The sequence below is a fragment of the Schistocerca americana genome, chromosome X, assembly GCF_021461395.2.
Source record: "Schistocerca americana isolate TAMUIC-IGC-003095 chromosome X, iqSchAmer2.1, whole genome shotgun sequence".
Lineage (NCBI taxonomy): Eukaryota > Metazoa > Arthropoda > Insecta > Orthoptera > Acrididae > Schistocerca > Schistocerca americana.
Window position 1 is genome coordinate 881163475 of NC_060130.1, and position 7422 is coordinate 881170896.

At 40.2% G+C, this 7422-nt stretch overlaps 1 non-coding gene across 1 annotated transcript; it reads left to right on the top strand.

Moving 5' to 3' along the window:
• The first annotated feature begins 407 nt into the window (after positions 1–407).
• Positions 408–482, top strand: Trnat-cgu. The gene has a single exon. It is a non-coding gene; the product is annotated as a tRNA-Thr (tRNA).
• The last annotated feature ends 6940 nt before the right edge of the window (positions 483–7422 follow it).

The window sequence follows — 7422 nt, forward strand, 5'->3', positions numbered from 1 at the left end:
CAAACTTCACAGAAACTCTCCTCTTCCCAGAAAAGCTTCTGTGAAGTTTGGAAGTTAGGAGACGAGGTACTGGTGGAATTAAAGCTGTGAGGATGGGGCGTGAGTCGTGCTTGGGTAGCTCAGTCAGTAGAGCACTTGCCCGCGAAAGGCAAAGGTCCCGAGTTCGAGTCTCGGTCCGGCACACAGTTTTAATCTGCCAGGAAGTTTCATATCAGCACACACTGCACTGCAGAGTGAAAATTTCATTCTAGAAACATCCCCAGGCTGTGGCTAAGCCACGTCTCAGCAATATCCTTTCTTCCAGGAGTGCTAGTTCTGCAAGGTTCGCAGGAGAGCTTCTGTCAAGTTTGGAAGGTAGGAGATGAGGTACTGGCGGAATTAAAGCTGTGAGGACGGGGTGTAAGCCATGCTTGGGTAGCTCAGTCAGTAGAGCACTTGCCCTCGTAAGGCAAAGGTCCCGAGTTCGAGTCTCGGTCCGGCACATAGTTTTAATCTGCCAGGAAGTCTCAAAACAAGACTTGTTCAGGCAACATCTGGTAAGCAAACAAAATGACTTTTGCATAAAAAATTTAAGCAATTTATCCAGCAATTTATTATGCAGAAAAGGACCCTTGTCAGTGACGGCTGATGCAGTGCACCTCAATTGTCCTACTCACCAATAATGCTGGATGTTACTGAAAAACTCTTCATGCTTTTGTGAAAGACTAATGAGGAAAAGTGTATGGCACTGTCAATTACAAGTACTTCAAATGAATAAGAGCACTACTCCCAGAGTAAAAAAACAGCTGTGTGTGCAGTTGGCATCACACTCGCCAACTGCCCAAACAGCAGTGAATAGACACAGAAACAAACTGGGTGATAACTAGAGAAAATTTGCTAGTAAGTCAAGTAAATATTATGCTGAAAGAGAAAATTATTAATACATCCTCAAAGTATTCTTTATTACAACAACAATTTACTATCCATTACAGCAAGATCGTACTATGGAACACTGCAAGACAAAGTCAAAGAAAAATCCCTAACACTGGAGCACAAACTGAGCTCTTTCACCAAACATATCATGTGGCTAATCAGCTGTACAGGGGAGGGGCGGAGGGGGAAGCTTTACACATGTCCAAATCAAATATCCCAGTAGGTTCCTTGACCACTGAACTGTTTAGTACAACTGGAAATCACTTGTCAATATTCAAAGAAAAGATAAGTTCACAACGAATCAGGTAGCTAACGATTACCAAACGTAACAAAACAAAATCAGGTATCTCTTCTGTCCTACTCTCTGCAAGTACAACACAGTTTAAGATAACACACTGATGGTAACATGGAGGTCGTCACAACAAAAATGACTGTTCCAGAAACAAATGACAGCAGAGATCGCGAAGTATGTCCAGAGTGTAGCAAAGTCCTCTTAATTGTATACAACAATCCAGAGAGCAATCCAAATCATGAATGTATATCAGCCAAGGTAAAAAGTCTACTATTCCATGGCACATGACTGTAGGTTTCAGTGACTAAGTAAGAGACAGGTCAGCAATAGCCAGGCTGCAGTGTGTGCCGGTTAACACTTGTCAGAGGGTGGCAGCATCTTACATGCTTGCCATTCACGTGGGTGAAATTCATGGCTGCTTTCTGGAGCCCAAGTATATCTGACATGTTCTTCCTATCGATACTCAGGCCAGGTGGGGTATCTGAATCACACTGGATACTAAAGTATCAAATTCTGAAAATGAAAATTGTCTATGAGGATTATAGTGCAAATATTACAGTCTGTTGCAGATAATAATAGATTATTGTAAGAGATTAATAATACAATCCAGAGGAGAAGGATTTTTTAATAAATCCTTTTTATGAATTTAAGTTGGAGTGAACAAAATGAACAGTGAGAGGAAAAGTTTAGTGACACAAAGAACAGTATCAATTCCACAATTTTAGTTAGTTTTATAAACACAAAGTCTTTGGAAATCCGGTTAGAAAACATGTAGCGATTTTATGCAAATCCCTAAACTGATACATACAGACCCGGCAATGCACATATGCATATGAAGTATGCACCACATTACTGCATTGCTCAACATATAAAGCTTGAAAATCACTGTACTATGCATACCATAGAGTACTTTTTATTGTATGTGTTTTCAGGTTTCTTTTTGTCCCATTCCTAAGTGGGGGATGGAAAGACTGACTTTTTGTAAACCAGTCTCTACATGACAGAAACATAAGAGGGCAGAATGATATTAACACATCTTAAACAGGTTTTGGTATACTCCTTCTAAGTGTTGACCAGCACAGATTATTAGCACACACATGAAATTTATCAATTGAAGACATGAAGTTTATAAATGAGGCCACAATCATGTTTGGCACGTTATTCATAAATTATTTACTGGCGATGGAAACTGGTTTTGATCCAAATGTGACCATCTTCAGACCATGTGACACCATTATGGCCTGCGTTGGTGAATGGAGCAGGTATCGTGGATCCACAATACCTGCTACGTGCACCACCTGCCATCATGGCGTAATATGAATTGTTCATAAATGGTCATCTTGATTGCACATCATTATAGAGTCTACAATGACCAGTTTCAGCTTGCTGACATCATCAGATCATTAAAAGTATGCTGTCAAGAGTATCAGTGTCACATAATTTGCACATGCAGGTACATGAGCACTTGCAACTCATAAATAATGTTGTTTCATGTTCTATGATAAAGATAAATTAACATTCTTTGACATTTAGAGCTCGAGTCAATTTCTGCAATAGATTGATCTTTTCGGGGTGGGGTGGGGGTGGGGTGGGGGAAGGGGTTTTGTCGGCGGGATGTTTAGATGGCACTTCCAAATGCAACGATGAGCCAAAACATTCTGACCACTTGCTTAATAGCATGTTGATCCACTTTTGGATGCAATACAGCAGTGATTATGCATGGTATGGATTTGAAAAGTCCTTGGTAGGTTTTTGGAGGTATGCAGCACTTTATGTCTACACACATCATGCAATTCCAGTAAATTACAGACAAGTGGTTTGTGGACAAGGATCTGGCACTCGATAGTATCCGGGGTATGTTCCATAGGGTTCAAGTCAGGTGAAATTGGTGGACAAAACCTCAATGCGTGTTCACTATCTTGCTCCTCAAACCAATGTAGCATAATTCTGGCCTTGTGGTTTCAACAATTATACTGATGGAAGACATCATTGCCATTGGAGAAGATATCATGCATGAAGGGGTGTAGATGGTCCACAATAATGTCTACATTTTCTACAGCCTTCATGATGAAACCAATTAGTACTGCAGGTTCCATGGGAGCCCAAATGAATGTCCCCCATAGTGTAATATTGCCACCTTTGGCCTCTATACATGGCTCTGTATATTGCGAGCACTCATTCACACAGATGACAGCGTATCCATACATAACCGTCAACCTGGAGAAACAATAATGTAATTCATCTTATCAAGCGACACATTTCCACTGATTCATGGTCTCATCTTGATGCTCTCATGCCTACTATAATCTTAACTGGCAATACCAATGGGTCAACATGGGAAAATGTAGGGGGGTCATCTGCTGTGGAGCCCCATGTTCAAGAATGTGCACTGAATGGTGTGCTCGTGTGCTCTAAAACATTTGTGCCTGCACCAGCATTGTATTCTGTCTTCAGATTTGCAACAGAGCACCATATACCCTGTTTTACAGAGTGGGCAAGCCCCTGATCTCCATGCCTCACCACAGAACGAGGTGGTCAGAGGCCTGCACATCCTGTGATGAGGTGTGGACGACCAACATCTCGTTATGTAATTGTAGTTTCACTATCAACAACTTCCTGTGCATGTTCACAACAGTAGCAAACTAACAGCTGACAAGCTTTGCCATTACCTAGATGCACATTCCAAGCTGTTGGGCCATAAAAATTTAGTCTTTGTCAAAGTCGCTTATGTCAGAGGATTTCACTATTTGTCACCATATCATCACAACAAAGATTGCCCATTCATCTCTGCTCCACTTACATAATTTTCTTACCACGTTATGTGCTCGAAACACCAACAGGTGGCATTCACTCTCCTGTTGCGCAGCGGTCACAATAGACTGACTCACCACAGCATCTAATCAAAATAAGTAATAAGAGCTCTTGGAATCTATTCATGTGCAATAAAAGAGGTCATCGGGCACAATACAGTTCCTAAGATATCACTTCAGTAAATGTTCTAGATTCTACTATGGGCAGCAACATAACTGATGATGGCCAAGGTAGGGAGAATATAAAATGCAAACTGGCAATAGCAAGAAGAGCATTTCTGAGAAAGAGAAATCTGTTATTAAAAATAAAATAGAAACAGTCTAGACTCATAAAATATTTTATTTTAAAAACAGAGCAGTTGTTCTTCACACTAGACAAGAGCAGTTAGTGTTCCACACCACCAGCTCCAGCAGTCAGTATGGAGTATGTAACGGTCTGAGTATGGTCAGATATTAGTTGAAACTGGTCACCCTTTTTTTAAAATAAAATGTTTTATGTAGTATAGACTGTGTTATGTTTTTAATCACTTTTATGGCCACTGACATTTCCTAAAAACATGTTTCATGAAATTTGCTACCATCGAACTTAAATCTAAGTGTTTGGAAGTCATTTCTGAAGGAAGAAAGGAGGAAAGATTACAGTTTAACACACTGTCAAGGTCAAGGTCACTGGGAAAGAAATTGGCCATGCCATTTCAAAGGAACCATGTTGGCATTTACTTGGGGCAATTTGGGGAAATCACCGAAAACCTAAATCTGAATGGCAGGAAACAGATTTGAACCATCATCCTCCCAAATGCAAGTTGTGTGTGCTAACCATTGTACCACTTCACTCAGTCTTTTCTGAAAGTATTTGTCTGGAGCATAGCGTTGCACTGAAGAGAATTATGGACAATCAACATTTCAGACAAGAGATCAGAAGCTTTTGAAATGTGGTGCTACAGAAAGATGCTGAAGAATAACTGGTAAATCAAATAACGAACGAGAATAGAGAGAAACTGGACCAACCACAGTATAATTTAATTTTACTGCAGGATCCTTCAATTGTCTTCTTATAGAAGCTGAGATTGAATGAGAAGCTACATCAGACTGATGATACAACAGTGGAAGTAGTGTATAAGACAATTGTGAGAGCTACTCATGATGCTGCCTTTGAAAGTCTTGGAGTACCTGAGAACATGTCTGGCAAATTTGAAATGATTGGTGGGATGATTATACCGCTGCAAAAGTGAAGGAGTATATGGAGGCCTATAACAGATGGCTTACAAGCAATAAGACTGATTGTAGAAGCAGGTATGTAACACTGACATGAGGGGCAAAGAAAGCAGTAATCAGACAAAAAAATGCTGTGTGGGACTTTAAATGTATAGAAATTAATAACTGGACAGGAAGTTAAAAGTACAAATAAGTAAAGAAGATGATAAGACAGCTATGAATAAAGGACAGAAGTAGTATAAACTTACAGCTGATGAGTATAGATGGAGGGAAGACATACTACAAAGAACTGTTTAAGAAGATTGATCCAAATTTCATGATATATGCCCCTTTGCAGGCAATGTACATGACACAGAAATCCAGGAGATAACAACACTGGAAGTACAGGATACAGTTAAACAATTCAAAAATGACAAAGCACCAGGTTCTGGAGCTGTATATATGGAGTTATTGAAGACTAGGCCAAACATGTTGTTTGAACATTTAATCTCTGTCTTAGTGGAGAGGAAATCCCTATCAAGTTTAAAGAAGGGTTCATCACAAATGTATTTAAAAAGGGAAGCATCAATGATCGCTTTACTGAGGCATCACAGTTCTCAATTCTATACAGACTCTATATGGTAATAGCCTTTAAACTAGAAGTAAGAAAGAAACTGAGGAAGTAGAAGAAAAGAGTGGCTTTCAGGCATGAAGGTTTTGTATCAATAATATCTGCGCCATTAGACAGGTGACTGGCGAGCAACTGGCTCGTGACTTGGAGAGAGATGGTTTTTACAGACTTGCAGAAGGCCTACAACAATGTACCACTTTGTAGAATGTGGGAAGCAAGGAACAACCAGAACATTCATAAATGTTATGTACAATGCTTTAGAAAGCTTACTTGTTGTGTTAAGTTGGGAAGTTACTCTCACAGAAACTTAAGGTTAGCAAGAGATGCTGCTTAGTGCCTACCCTCTTTAAAATACAGGGTGTACATAAAGTCCAGGAACACTTTCAATTATTTTTTGCACAAGAACTAAACATTGTACAGATGTCATACATATTGCATTTTGAAAAGAAACTCTGAAAGTTTTCTTTACAAACATTCGATATGCAAACCATGAGTGATTCGGCACACGTCAATAAGGTAACCGAATTCTTGCCATAGCCATGCCGGCATGGCATCATCGACTGTGACAGTCGCTTCCTGTATACTCTCCTGGAGCTCTGCTACATCACGTGGTAGAGGCAGTACATACACCAGATCTTTATTGTGTCCCCAAAGAAAAAAGTCACACAGAGTGAGATCTGGTGATCGGGGAGCCCATTTCGTGAAACAGCTGTCCCCTTCTGTAGCACGGCCGATCCATCGAAGCGGCAGCTACGTGTTCAGGTACCCCCGAACTTCACATGCAGGACTTTCTCACTGTCATTGGAACCGTTTCGAGTTCACAGGATGCACAACACACCGATTTCTTTGGACTCCTTATGAATGTCCCTCCACATTCACTTCACTCACACTGGGACATCCGCTTCTCTTTGCCGGGCACAAGCAACCTGACGTAATGAATTTGTTGTGCCAGTGGTAAATGGCCTTCCTTGTTGGTGGCTTCTTACCGTACTTGGTTCTCAATATCTGATGAACAGCTGTAGTATACTTTTTTTTATCGAACTCCAGCACACAGAAAGCTCGATCCACACCTGAACTCGCCATGTTTCCGCTGACAGTAAAATTTGGAGACAGTGGTGTTATGGTGTAGTCGCTCATTATTGGCAAATTACCAAACTAGTCTGTGGCAGTATACATGAAAAAAAAAACTTTTCAGGGTTTCTTTTCAAAATGACATATGTATGCTATATGTATAATGTTTGGTTCTTGTGCAATAAATAATTGAAAGTGTTCCCGGTCTTTATGTACTCCCTGTATTTTTGAAAATTGGATAAGAAAGTGCAAAAACATGGGAATTGAGTAGGTGATGACATCCTTTTCTCCCCATATTTCGCCGACAATCATGTCACTTTTGCTAAGGAAGATGAGGATGTGTCATACATGTTAAGAAAGCTTAAAGAAGAATATGAGCAGTGGGGCATGAAAATTAACTTTACAAAGACAGAATACTTCGTTGTCGGAAGCACAGGAAGGGATCTTGTTATGGATGATGGATCCACAGTAAAGTGTAGTCAATCATATAAATAATTATGGACAATCATTTT